The sequence below is a fragment of the Nyctibius grandis genome, chromosome 3 (assembly GCF_013368605.1).
Source record: "Nyctibius grandis isolate bNycGra1 chromosome 3, bNycGra1.pri, whole genome shotgun sequence".
In the NCBI taxonomy this organism is placed as follows: domain Eukaryota; kingdom Metazoa; phylum Chordata; class Aves; order Nyctibiiformes; family Nyctibiidae; genus Nyctibius; species Nyctibius grandis.
Genome location: NC_090660.1, coordinates 66,970,558 through 66,985,197, shown reverse-complemented (window position 1 = coordinate 66,985,197; position 14,640 = coordinate 66,970,558). Strand labels below are relative to the sequence as shown.

The following is a 14,640-nucleotide window of genomic DNA, read 5'->3' as shown; positions in this document are numbered from 1 at the left end:
CTCAGACTTATTTTTTTTTTTTAGAAGTGTTTTAAATACTGAACTACATTTGAGAACTATTTCAATATTGATAACAATAATGTTAAATCAACACAGTAGTAATAGATGGTATATTTTCCTTGCCTTGGATATGACCTTGTAATCCTTAAAGAGGAAGAATTTTGAACAATCAAGAATCAACAGAATTTTCCCCAACCTCTCATGAATTACTAATGTCTTGGCATTAAGAATGACTAAGACAAGCTCTGAGGATACTACAAGTAAATTTAAAGATGATGTTTGCTTTAATGTGCATTTCAGACTTGCCTATGAGAAAACTAAATCAAATTTCAAACCCATTTAAAAATGACATATTTCTGCACGAGTGAGAGTTGTCACATGGTATACAAAGTTCAAGAAACATTTTTAAGATCTTTCATTGAAAGTGCACCTGTGTCAATAGATTTCAGAACAGTAACTCACTGGCTAATTGCATTTCAGCAGTAAAAGAGATTGTTTAGTCAAAAGTATAGACTTTTGCTATATCAATAGTTTTGTAGTCCAAAGGAAAACATGATGTCATAAGTTAATAAATGCAAATAATAGCATTTCATCTTTTCAAGACATGTGTCAACTTCTCTAAGTTTCAACAATAAAAAACAATATCAAAAGAAGAATCATCCTTATGACACTTAAATTATTGGCATAAACTAAATAAATTACTATTTTTTCCACAATGCCTTCTCTCATTACTCTAGTGAAGTTTTAGTTATCAATCACAGACATTATCTTTCCTGAAAGAAAAAGGCATGGCACATGCTCAGAAAATTACTACAGCACTACAGTTAAAAGAAAAAATCAGGAAACAAATTAATTAGCAAAGGTATAATGAACCATGAAGACAGTGGCATGAGTAGAAGAAAACAAAGGCTATAATTTACAAGTGAAATGCGTATGTCAAGCTGCAACAAAACCAGATGATGTATAATGAGTAAAATTGTATGTGGTTGCATTGTTATATATTGTCGCAATGTGGGAATTAGCTGTATAAACTTGACATTATTATAACACTTAAAATAGTAATATATATCAGCACGCTGTGCTATTTGGAGAATTTAGAACTGAACAAAGCAATTAAATATCTGAATAATATCATGTCTGTTCATAAAGCATAGCTGCTGTGAGAGTATAAGCTCAAAGCCCAAGAAGAAAAAAACCCAAAGATGAATGAAGGCAGCAATTCCTACATCAAATATAGAATTACTATGTCACTCTGAGTACTAACTGTTCCTAGCGGTAATTAGGTGGGTATTAACATATATAATACAATTTGCAAAAGATTTAGTTTTGAGTTGGTTGTGACTGAAAAAAATAGTAATGAAATGAAGACATAGCTATATAAAGACAGTTTTTACCCTGAAACCATATTCATTGGGTGTTCTAAGCCACACAAAATTTATCATTTCTACTTTACTATTATTTATTTCCTCTAGAAAATTTCTGCACGCAGCAAATGGATTTAGAATAGTAGTTCAATCTTTTGTAGCTTATGAGTAATGTAATTAGGACACAGTTTGAATTTTAGAGAATGTGTATATTTAAAACTCTTCTTGTTGACGTGTAACTAGTTGCCTGTCTGGTCTATAACGTGTTCCGACATTATTCAAGATTGTGTCACACACTTATAAATGGTGACAATCATCTGTTTATTGAGTAAATTCTCATCCAAAAGAGCATTCAATACTTTTGACTTTCTTGTCATTGTCTATTAACAATTTTCAATACACGATGGACCAACCCTTTCCTTGGCCTTTCTGTTATCACTGGTATATGTCAAAACTATTTCTTTTCACCCTTACTACTTCCCATCTGAGGAACTCTCATCTAGTCCTACCATCTTTCTGGTTCTACATACTCATGCGATACCTCCCAAGACCACTCTTAGTAACAAATTCTACTTTGCTATTTCTTTCCTCTGTTTTAGGTTAATGGAAGAGTTGATCATCTAGCCAGGTCCCTTCTTGCACTTTCTTTTCTTTCCAGTGGTCTAGTAGAGTATGCATCTTACAGAAAAGATGGCTATCTATTGATTTTTGATTATACAAGTATTCATATATGAAAATGTAAAAAAAGTTCTTTAGTACTGGTAACACTGTATTGGTAGACTCCCCTTTGCCCTACAGGAAATACTACTGAGATAAGAGTAGTAAACAGAGCAACAGAGACAAACAATATAAAGATCTGCTAAGAAGCTGATGACAGACTGATAAAAAGAGTGGCAGTGTTGAAAATAATCCCATTATTAGTATTAACTTTTCTTGTCTTCTAATGCTTGGGATAGAAGACACCAATGTGCAAAAATGTGAGATTTTCTTTTTAAGATGAAAGGTTCATGTTTCTGGAGCTAAAGGTTTCTTGTCTATTCAAATCCAAAACCAAAAAACATGCCTCAGAGTTGTAGTTCCGATCAGATAAAAACAACATGGCCAGTGGGGCTACAGAGACCAGTAATGCGGCAAGTTGATTTTTTTATTATTTGCTGATGACTTGGTCAAGACGCAAACTGCCTTCTAAGTCACTCCGTCGTAAAGAATGATAGGTACTATAACCAGGAGCAAGTGGGAAGTTTCTGTGATTCTGTCTTTAGGGTTTAAAAAAAATGTAAGGATAAAATGCATAAACTGTGATTTGTTCTATGAACTTACAAAGGTAATGGGAAGTGGGTTTTGGATCAGAAGACTAAATACAGGTCAGACAGCTATAATTGCTTTAAGCTAGGTTTGGCCTGCAACCTGTCCAGCTATGTAAATGGCAACTTAATTTACTGGTAGAACCATTTGCAAGCATCTGAACTAGAGAGTTCTAGTTGCTATCCAAACCTAGGGACTTTTCTTTTTTTTATTTCAAATTGCATACTTTATTCTCCTGACTTCCGCTCATTACATTTTGAGATGAAAATGATATTTATGGTTACTGTTTGGTAAATGAATGTACTAATCTCCATATCGCTGCAGCAAGACTAGCTAGCTTAATTAAGGTGCAGGCATACTTTGCTAAATAGTCAGGAGAGGTATACTGACTATCTCGTTAGGCAAATAACTTTAAAAATAATTTGTTTAAAACAGCTTGTTGAGTGCCTTTTAGAATTTTTTTTTGTTATAGTATTTACAATTTATAGATTATGTTTATACAGCAATATCAAGATCCATTTATGTTAATCTAGCCCAAAAGGAAATAATTCAGATGTAAAACATGCATAAGGACTACAATTTATTAATTATTTAAAGAGGAACTGAAAAAGAATGTTTCACTACACAGTTCCATAGGGGCTGTGTCAGCCTAAGGACATATTTCTTCTTGTGAAACACCTTAGTTATGTTGTTAAAAAAAACCTTTTTACTGTTACAAAATGAGGCAAACATTTAAATAGAATGCACACACTATTAAAATATAAGTTTATGAGTAGCCTGTGTTTTTCTACCTGGCAAAGATTTCTACCTGGCAAAGAACAGAACAAGTGGTAAAAATAACATATTTACTCCCTCTAACAAGTGCATCATATAAAAATATGTAGAGTTGAATGAAAAGGCTCACTGCTGAAAGCCCAAACATCTATGTAGTCATTGTATAATATTTAATAATTATAAAGCTAATGTCCTTCAAGATTTGCTTCTTATTCGCATTTGCATTTCTATGACTCCTCTTACAATAATAAACTTCAAAAGTTTCTTTGGAGACATCTGGAGTATCTCAGGAAAACTCATGAAGAGAAACATTTTTGCAACAGCTCAGAATACTTCATGGAAGTGACTAATAACATTAGTACAGCAAAAAAAGGAATCTGAAACAGTAAAACAGGTGTCTGAATGTCAGTTCCTTTTGTCTCTTTGGCAGTATGTTTCTTTATGAATGATCTTAATTGAAATGGTACTCACAATTCAGTGGACATTTTCCAATAAAATCCAAAATTTTCCAAAACAGTTAAGTACCACATATGAGAAAAGGAATACTTTCTTCTTTCTGAATAGAATAGTAAAGCAATACAATGGGCATTAATAGGAGTTCTTCTAAATCTACACAGCAGCTATAGGTTGGTATTCCAATGAAGAAATATTAAACAAATATATATCTAGAGATGTCCAGTAAGACTTGTATTGTTCCTATATATAAGGCTATTATTTTTCCCAGGTACCCCCCTGGGAAGGGAAAGGAGCAGCCACAATGAACAGGAAGGCAAATAGGAAAAAGAAAACAACCAATATTTTCATATATACTCATATATTCAGCAATGGCCAAGTCCATTGCACATAAAAAAAAAAAAATGTTTTGCATCAACCTGGCTTCCCTAAAACAATGTGGGCTAGTTTTGCAGTAATAATTATGCCACAAATTAAGAAGCCTCAGCATTCCAAAAGAGTGGGGAACACCTCCTGTGATGTGAGAGCATCTCAAGAAGCACAGAATTTAATTTGATCTCAAAACCTGAGAGACATTCTTGTTATTTTTTGAAACTTTTGTAGATTGCAAAGGAAGATCTAAGAAGACAGAAGGGAAAAGGGTAAAGGAGGCTTATCTGGCTACAACATTCACAAATATAGAAAATCCCCAGTTGCTCAGCTGAAGACATCTACATGAGCCTTCTTTTTGCTGATCTTCCTTTCATGGCAAACTTGGCTGCAGAAGTTTGTGCTGACTTCTCTCTTCCTGCCTGTATATCCACCCTATGTTCCCAGCCTTTTAGTTGTGCTAAAACAACTGTTTGGGGGATTGCACTGTTAATGAGATTGGTGAACTGAGTTGGGTTAAAAAATCTGCAAAAATAAAAGCTGCATTGTAGTATAGGGAGTGAAGTGTCTGTGTCCAATTTGGTCATGGTAGGTAATACCAGAGTACTCACCCATAATATGGGCCATACAGTACTCAGGCTGAAGGAGATAAGCACTTATCTGCTGCACTTAAGCAATACTCCTACTGGATGAATCCTACTGGATAGCCTGGATGAGAACCCTGCCTCCCGCTAAACAACACTGGCATGAATTTTACATGTGGCTCAAAGGATGGCAACGAGAACAGTCTCTGGAAGGGGGAGCAGACCCTCAGCTCTGCTCTGTCTCCGGGCATCCTTTGGCCAGTGGGAAGACAGATGGCACCAGGCCTGCAGGATGAGTAGCATAGAGAGCTCCTTTCTCTCATGTCAGGGTGACTCTTCCAACCTGTAGGCTATTATGCTAAAGTACATTCTTGCCATTTCCTATTAGAAGTGGGAGAGGTAGGTACTTAATTCAAGGAGATTGAATTACCCTCTGGAGATGTCTGCATTCTTTATATAGTTAATGGGATAGATTTAAGTGCCTAAGTTAGGAGGACTGCTTCACTTTCTCCAAGTCTTAAAGACATTTTCTTCTATCCATTGACCATGTAGAGAGGTTAGATGGAGAGAATCTTGCCTTCTCAGGGACAAACACCTAACATTTCTGTGGGATTACTTAATTTAGCTAGATTAGATTAATTTCTTACATTTTTACAAAAAAAGTAGTTAAAAAAAGACAAGTCTAGTTCCTTGGCATTCAGATACCAGAGAAGAAGAACTGCTAAAGCTCCTTTGACAATGTTATATGAGCTGAATTATGTGAGAAGTGTCAAGGTTTAAAGCTGGGCTGGCTATTAAATGGATGGCAGATGCTCTCTATTAAACTTTCCTTCTCCCAGAAGGGGAAGGAAAACAGAAAAGGGAGAGAGACTTACAGGTAGGAAAGTTAAAACAGTTTTAATAAACAATAACAATGAAAAAGTCTATAATAATAATAATAGAAATAATTAAATATATACAAAACCAAAATTGAGCTCCCCCAATGATGATCACGTCACCATTGGTGCTGAAGGGCAGGCTCCAGGAAGTCTCAGACTGGACTCAGTGGCAGACAGGAACTGGATTCAGGAATGCACAGATTGGGATTGAAGGCAGGAGAAAAATGGACAAAGTCCTCTTCAGATGCCGGCCATAGAAGAAGAGAGGGCAACCCTCATGATCCCTCAGCTTTAAACTGAGTATGACTTGTATGGGATGGAATACTTCGTTGGTCAACTTCAGGTCACCCGTCCTGTTCGCTCCTCCCCGCCGCTGCAACTCTTTTATGGTCTTTCACTTGTGGACCATAAGAAACTTAGCAATGACGTTGGCTTCTATAGGAATAAGTATAAGCAAGAGCCTTTCTGCATACCATTCCTACCGTTACCTTAGTAATAACTATAAACTTCAAGCGTTATCAATCCTAGAAGCAGACACTGTGTGAAAAACATGTAGTCAGCTTCAGAAAGTGCAGTTACTTAGGAGAACCTTAACTGAAAGGAAAAATCACTGAAAGGAAAATTGGTTCTGTCCTAGTCCAAACCAATACTTTTTACTGATCTTCTGTGTGGTTTCAATGCATCACACTGGAAGAGCAGTCAGTAATTTGAAATGGAAATAAAGTTTGTCTTATGACATTCAAAAAGTAGCCTCATGAATAAAACTGGAATTTATCATGTTAAAGATCTAATTTGTGTATCTGCATTGACCTTACATCATCTTTCAGTTAATATACCTAGAAGTAAGTGTAAGGATTAACATGCATCAAGTTCTCCCTCGGTTGCATTTTATGTTGTATTTTATGATACTGAACCATTAAGTAGTCACAGGTGAGATGAACCAGCATTCTTTAACTACCTGGTTGCCTCCTTTCCAGCAGTGTTTTATGATTTCCTCATTCTCTATATCTAAAAATTAGTGACTGCCTTTCCTATCACAGATATCAAAACAGAATTTAGGAACCCAGTATGCACACTTGAGTCATAAAGTGCTCTCTTGACAGACTACTCGGGCATTACTGATAATTGGCTCATAAAAAAAGTAAAATTGGGAAATAAAGAATTGATTACCTGCATCAAATATAAAATGTATAGTCATTTTAATATCAATCTAATATATGTGTTTAATACCTTCTGAGACATTATTCCATATAGAAAAGGATTGCAGGTTAGATTTCAAAAAGAAATGAAGCAACAAAAAGTTGTTTTATACATTTTTTATAGTTTTAATATATTTTTCCTTCTTAACATGTAACACATTAAATCTTATTCTCTGTGTACATATTTGTATGTATATGCACATATATACACACACATATGTAACATTAAAGCAGTTTATTTCTTTTTTTCCCTTAGTCTTAATGATATGACTTAATTCTATGATCTCATATGGTTCTTTCCCCAGGGTGAAATAACCTTGATGAAATTCAGGATTCTATGAAGAACAATGCATCTTCGGGACCTCTGTTTCACTTATTAGCAAAGTTCAAAGATATTTGTATTGAAGAATCAGGACAAATCCAGAAAAGCAAAAAAGCCCCTCATGTTTACGGCAGCTACATTCCCCAACAAATCTATTTTTATCCACTCTTTGACAGTAAGTTCCAGGATTAATTCAAGAAAACTGTTTAAACTAAATATTTTCATTCATGAACAATAACTTTTATAGGATTCCTAACCTGAAACACTATCAGAAATGGTGGAAAATCAGGCCATTACAAAGAAATCAATGGAAGCTGTGCTTTATGTTACTTTCTAGGTAAGTTAGGGTTATTTAAGATCAAAGTTATCCCAAGTGATTCCATAAATGCAGTAAAGAAAATTTTCCTTCGTTTCACTGTACTGCAGTTCCTGATTGGTACAATTGGGAAATACGAAAATACCGTTTTTCAGCCTGTAAAATTGTTCAAAAAATTTTGAAACAATTAAAAAAGAAAGAAAAAAGCAGAAACCTCTCATATGGTCATTATAAACAGTTCAAAAAGATAAAAATCTCCAAAGGAAATTAACAATTCTTTAGTGCAGTAAGTCACAGGGTACCATGCACTGGGAAATGAGAATACTTCATTCTCAGTTTTTCAAGCTTGATTTCATGACCTCATTGATAGTCTTTGAAATAAGTTTTATATGTAATTACCTTATTTTCTGACATAAACAAACTAGTGAAAAAAAAAAAACCAAAACAACTCTGCAACCATGCTAATGCCTACACAGGCGATCAGCATGGCTATGATTTCAGACTTTTCAGACTTTCCCCACAGATGCCTGCCACTTAACTACATGAGGTATTTTTAGGAGATAAGAAACTTGTCACAGAGTTTCATAACACATTTTGTGAGCAGAGAAATGGCAAGTCCAAAGGATTTGGGGCTCACTTCCTCTGTAGCACATTCTGCCTAGTGGTCATTAGTTGTTTTGCCCGTTTCCCCATCAGCTGGGCTTGTTTGCCCCAACCTCTTGAAACTGTCCTGGAATTACTGAAATTCCTGTCTTCTACCCCAGCCCTCTGCCTCCTCCTCTGAGTCCATTCTCTTCCTCAGGCAAATATAAGCTGTGCACTACCAGAATGCGCTGGATGTCTGCGGCACTTTGTGAAGCAAGACAAACTAATGGAGAAAGTGCTTTCAACAACATTAGCCTACTAATAATGTATTCCCTGGGGTGTTTTATGGCTTTTTGAGAGCATTTCAATTTCTTTTAATTATTTTTTTTAATTGGTTGTGGAAGAAAGGCAAAACTTTTGATGTAACCACCTTTCTGAAAAATATTTAAAAGTAAGAAGAAAGGGTTGTGAAAACAAGCTGACCTTGCTTTAAAATACAAATAATGACATCCATGTTTGAGATTTTTTTTTTAAGACAGTAAAGTGGAGGGATACAAAAAGAAAGGTTATTATTGCCTAGCCTCCCAGTTCCCACTTGCTGTTTTATCAACAGCAGTTTGTGATTCAATAGCCACTTTCAACACATTCTTGCTTAAAATAAACCCATTGTGGAATACTGAACAGGTTACTGCACAACAAAAACTAGGTTAAAGTTGCTGGAAGTCTCCAACTGCTACTGAAAGGGCAACTTGGCATTTTGGCAGGAAAGGGCAACTTATAATGAGTACTTTCTTTTTCCATGTGCTACATCTCTGCAAAAACCCAAGTGGCTTACCCTGTGTTCCCAGTCAGACTTCTCCTACTTCCTTTATTCTTGTCATTGTTTCTTTGCCACTTTATATCAATTAAGAGATTATTTTTCCTTTTTTTTTTTTGTTTTTCTTAATTACAGGTTCCTTGCTACCTTTCACCAGGGTGGGATGTTGAGAGCACATATGACATCCCTCTGAAGTGTCTCATGACTAAACAGATTACAGTCTTTATTATAGTGTGTCAACCTAAGCCTTCAATAATAATGGAATGAAGGAAGAGAAAGAGTCTCAGAGTTTAATATAAATCCTACATAGATTAAAGAACACATTGAATGTTCTGATGTTTTGCTTTTATTTAAATACTAGTTCAAGGCTACAATTTGACACCATCAAAAACTGGATGAATCAGACAAAGTGGGGGGATTCTTTGCTGTGTGACAGCACCATACATAAAGTAGCAAAAACATTCTCTCTGCCATAACGTGGCTTTCTTTTTTAAGGTTTACATTTAACAGGTAAATTGTGGTTCTGTTTGAAGAATATTTAAAAAGAAGGGCTTTTCATTTTATTGTCTCTAAGGATATTATTTCTCTTAAATTGTATTTGGGAACTGTATAGTGGTAATTTATAGCAATATAGATGGTAATATCTTTATTAGATATTATTGACCAGTGTAAGACTTGTAATACTATGTACAGCAAAACTGGAAAGATATTATTAAAATAGCATTAATAGATTTAACATTTGGGAGAAGTTTGGTACAGAAAGCCAATTTTATTTCATTTGAAAAGCTATCATGAGTAACTGAAGTTTATGATGTATATTCCAAATCCAGACTGCAAGGCTGCATGTCTTAACGGTGAGTGCTGTCACCATAATCAGAATGTGTCATAACAAATGCTCCAACTATGAAGACAGAAGTTTCTTGCTACAAATTTCCCAGATAAGGTGACTATTCTGGAAGAAATATTTCTCAAAGGAATATTCTTTTTTTGCACTGTTTTCCTGACCTGCCATATGCCATTGTCCTTTAAACTCAGATACATTATAAAAGTGCAAATGAAACACACTGGAGCAACAGCAATACAGTTTGGCAAGACCTAACTTTTCTTTGCAGCGAAATCAGTACACCCAAGAGGATATAAAATACCCCACAATTCTTCAGCCAACGAGGTACAGGCAACAAGTTAGTAAAACAATACAGCAAATGGCCCAAAATGTAAGTAAATATGAGAAAAGGTCATATGTAACACTTGATAAAAATGACATAGAAACAGATGTTTTTTTAAATGTCAGACTGGCAACAATCTCATGTTAAAAAAGGAAGGAAAAACAGGAGAGATTTGATTTATGTAATTTTGACGCCACACTGACTACGTTTATTCACTTAGACCTATGTGCCTTAAGAGAACCATATATGGAAAAAAAATAAATGGCAGCAGTATGTCACAAGTGCATCCAGTTCTGGTTTTAAATGTTCCTTCCTGACTGGAAAAGGGCAAACATAACCCCCATTTTCAAAAAGGGAAAAAAAGGAAGACCCGGGGAACTACAGGCCAGTCAGTCTCACCTCTGTGCCCAGCAAGATCAGGGAGCAGATCCTCCTGGAAACTATACTGAGGCACATGGAAATCAAGGAGGTGAGTGGTGACAGCCAACATGGCTTCACTAAGGGCAAATCATGCCTGACAAACTTGGTGGCCTTCTACAACGGGGTTACAGCGCTGATGGATAGGGGAAGAGCAACTGATATCATCTACTTGGACTTGTGCAAAGCATTTGACACTGTCCCGCATGACATCCTTGACTCTAAATTGGAGAGTCATTGACTTGATGGATGGATCACTTGGTGGATAAGGAATTGGCTGGATGGTCGCACTCAAACGAGTTACGGTCAACGGCTCGATGTCCAAGAGGACACCAGTGATGAGTGGCATTCCTCAGAGGTCGGTATGGGGACCAGTCCTGTTTAACATCTTTGTCAGCGACACGGACAGTGGGATTGAGTGCACCCTCAGCAAGTTTGCCGACAACACCAAACTGTGTGGTGTGGTCGACACGCTGGAGGGAAGGGATGCCATCCAGAGGGACCTTGACAGGCTTGAGAGTTGGGCCTGTGTGAACCACATGGTAGAGTCACCATCTCTGGATGTGTTTAAGAAAAGATTGGACACGGCACTTAGTGCCATGGTCTAGTTGACATGGTGGTGTCAGGGCAATGGTTGGACTCGATGTTCCCAGAGGTCTCTTCCAACCTGATTGATTCTGTGATTCTGTGATTCTGAAAGTGAAGTTACTGTGAACTAAATCTTGCAAGATCTTATGGGCATTCTCAAGATAAATTTAAAACTAACTTGTTGTCAGCTCCTGCTTGGCAATCTTACCTCAGTTGCCTGTCATTGCTGTCTGATGAAGTTAAAGATAAATTAGGGATGTATTGACAACAGGTGGATCTTCACACAGCACATGATTTTGTAGTATTTTCTTAGACTTTTCAAAGCATAGTTTCTTTAAAAGTTATGTGACCTATTGGATATTGTCATCATAAAATTCTTTAAAAAAATAGATGGTAAAGAATAGAAATCAGTATCAATTACCACAGAAATTAATACAGTTTAAAAGTTCATGGAAAGGCCAATAGTTTATAGCTGAATTGAAACAGCAGAACTAAAAACTCCTGCTTGGAGCATGGGTAAGAAAAGATAGAAGCAGCAGCTTGTTCCCTTTCGAATTGTCTTTGGCCTGCCATCCAAACTGACAACATGAAGAGGTAAAACCCTCTTCTACTTTATCAATTCATAAAGGAAGTAGAGTTCCCAAGTCTAGGTTCAATTTAATGTATCCAGGCTTCAGCACATGAACTTCAGTTTCAGGATTGCTTACACTAAATTTTGGGTTTAATATAACGTCCTTGTTTTTTGAGGCTACTGCTAAAACTGATGAATTTTTAACACAGATGCAGCTCAAGTGACTTAAGTTGGAGAGGAACCCACCTTCAGAAATGAATGGTCTTTATGGATTCATCACGTCATCAATTATAGTGTGGTATTAAGTCACTCCCAACAGTGCATTTCTATAGTATGCATCTTGGTTGCATACCAATATACAAGTCAATTCATGTTTTGTAATTTTAAAGGGATGCATTTCATTTCATATGTAATATTTCCTTGGTTTCAGGGGAGCTAAAGAAATGAAAATTAGCAGTATCACTCTCAGTAGTCTACAAACACTGGAGGACACTAGTTCTAATTTACTGAATACAAAGAAAGAGTGCATACCTGAAGTCTGTCTTTTGATGAAAATTTGAAATGAAGTCAACTAGATCAGTCAGCATACTGATGTTTTTATTTAATCTCTTCTTTAGTAGCCAGAATATGATTTTCTATATCTCTGCATTACAACTTTAAGTATCTTGTTGCATAATAATAAAAGTTTTATCTCACACTGTACAATGATTGATAGTCTAAAGTGTGTTTGCCTGCAGACACCATCTTCCAGCCTCCATTATGTATATTCACTTATACATCCAGTTGGGAACACTGCCTTTCAAAGATGATGATGTGAAGACATTTTGATTTTGCTTCTACTCCTGCCTTTTTGTTATCTTCTTGCTCTCTGGTAGGTACTAGCTACACTGATGATTCTGCAATTGAGTCACACCACCTTTGTGTCAGATGTGGACATATTAGATCATGACAGAAGAGATTTTTACATTATCCTTATAAAAGTTTAATTGAACTATAGACTCAAACATGAGATCTTGGAGCCAGGGACTCACATTTCACAACTGTAAGATACATATGGGAACACAGGGAGAGAAAATCATGTTCTTCCCAAACACATTTGTGGGGTTTGAACCATCAGATGATTTTTTTTCAGCCAGCTTGTGTGTGAAAAAGTAAAATAATTCAGATTTTCTGGTTGAGACTAGTATGCTTTTTGTCAAAATATCCAGGCATTTCTTTGGTAGATTTATTCAGAGAAACATTCTCTGGCCCCTCAAAGACACCAGTGACAGGATATAATTTCCTTAGGTATCGAAGTCTGAACTCACCATGCTAGGGTCCCTTACCGGACAAAGGAAAGAAAGATATGTCCTGAGGGAATTAATCTCATCATAAAATAGATGTTGAAAGTAAATCATAAGGATCACTGTTTGGACATTCTGCTTTAAGACATCTAAATTTAGCCAAGATAAATCCCACCCAAATCTACAGAGTCCAACCTTGACACATTGGAAAGGAAACGCTTTCAGAAATAATTTAGTTTTTATGGTCTTATTTTCATCTGCTTCCTTCTTTTGCAAAAGGTAGGTGTGAGAAAGAGTGTGTGAGTTAACATTTCTATGAGCTACACGCTATTTAAATTAAACAAATTATCTTCCACAACCTCTAGACAGAAATAAGAAGTTAATTGAAACTAAAAATCCAAAGAGTAAATATATCTCAATATGTCTAAAAGTTCAAATAAAGTCCTGTACTCTCTTTGTTTCTTTGGTACTGGATGCCCCAGTAAGGGACAATGACTGTGAGTAAATGTCTCCCTCAGAGGAAAAATGCTAACACCAACAGTATGTGTATGTCAATAACCATCTTGTAAAGAAATAAAATATAGGGACCTCTAATCACATCTAATCATTGTTCCTAGCAATAGTTTGTTTTTTTTCCCCTCTGTGTTTCTAATGTTAATTATATACACTTATCACATGTGCTGTCAAATAACTAATTATTTCTGGCAACTGACAAATTGAAAGAAAAGAATATTACAGAAAAGAGTCTCATTGGTTTCTATAAATTCATATAGGCTATGAACAATTAGGATAGTTCTAAAAATAGATTAATGGATAACTGTCATAAGCCCTAACTCTCATAGTTACTTTACAGGATGTCTTTGGGATAAAGGAAATATGAAGATTGGCATAATAGTTGTATAACTTACTCTTTCCATTTTACAAAACATCAGATACATTGTTTCTGTATTTTATGGAAACTAGTGTAGAATTATAAACTGTACTCATTCTTAAAACACTGTAAATATAACAGGTAACAACAGTGCATTACCAAAATTCAAGTTACAGTAAGCAATCATATAGTCTCATCAGAGCTACATAAAGCATTACGTGATAAAATTTAGGTGCATCTATCTATTATTATAAGGAAACAAATACTCTACATTGATAGCCTGAACTAAAAGATTCAAGAGAAAAAAACAGCACCCTCATTTGTCAGGATGCCTAGTGAGACAAGAATGGTTCTATACAGCAACAGCATTGTAAGGATGAATAAATAGCCATAAAGTTGGCTTGTACTGCGTGGAAGCTTGCAGATGGTGGATGAATTCATGTCTGTCACGTTTTTATAATACAATGACTTTTACATATTGCTGCCAGATGGAACATAGTTTTGCATCTTGAATATAAATATCCAAGAAATACAACTTCCTTCAATGTGTTCCCTGTATTTGAAACAAAAGCAAATTGAGAGGCAGGTTTGGAAGGCTAAAGCAGATTTAAGGAAATCTGAGAGAATATAAATAAAATCCTCAAGGGCTTCTTTGTTATAACTCAATTCAAATTAATGGAGTTACCCATGTGCGCTGTATTTTTTGAGGAAAAACAGGAAAGGTATCATATAGACTTCTACAGGAAAAACTATGTCATCAATCAAATGCAAAATACAT

General features: G+C 35.7%; 1 protein-coding gene across 1 annotated transcript in view; it reads right to left on the bottom strand.

Moving 5' to 3' along the window:
• The window catches only part of SNTG1 (syntrophin gamma 1), a 418,769-nt gene that overhangs the window by 93,511 nt on the left and 310,618 nt on the right, over positions 1 to 14,640 (bottom strand). The window lies entirely within an intron of this gene.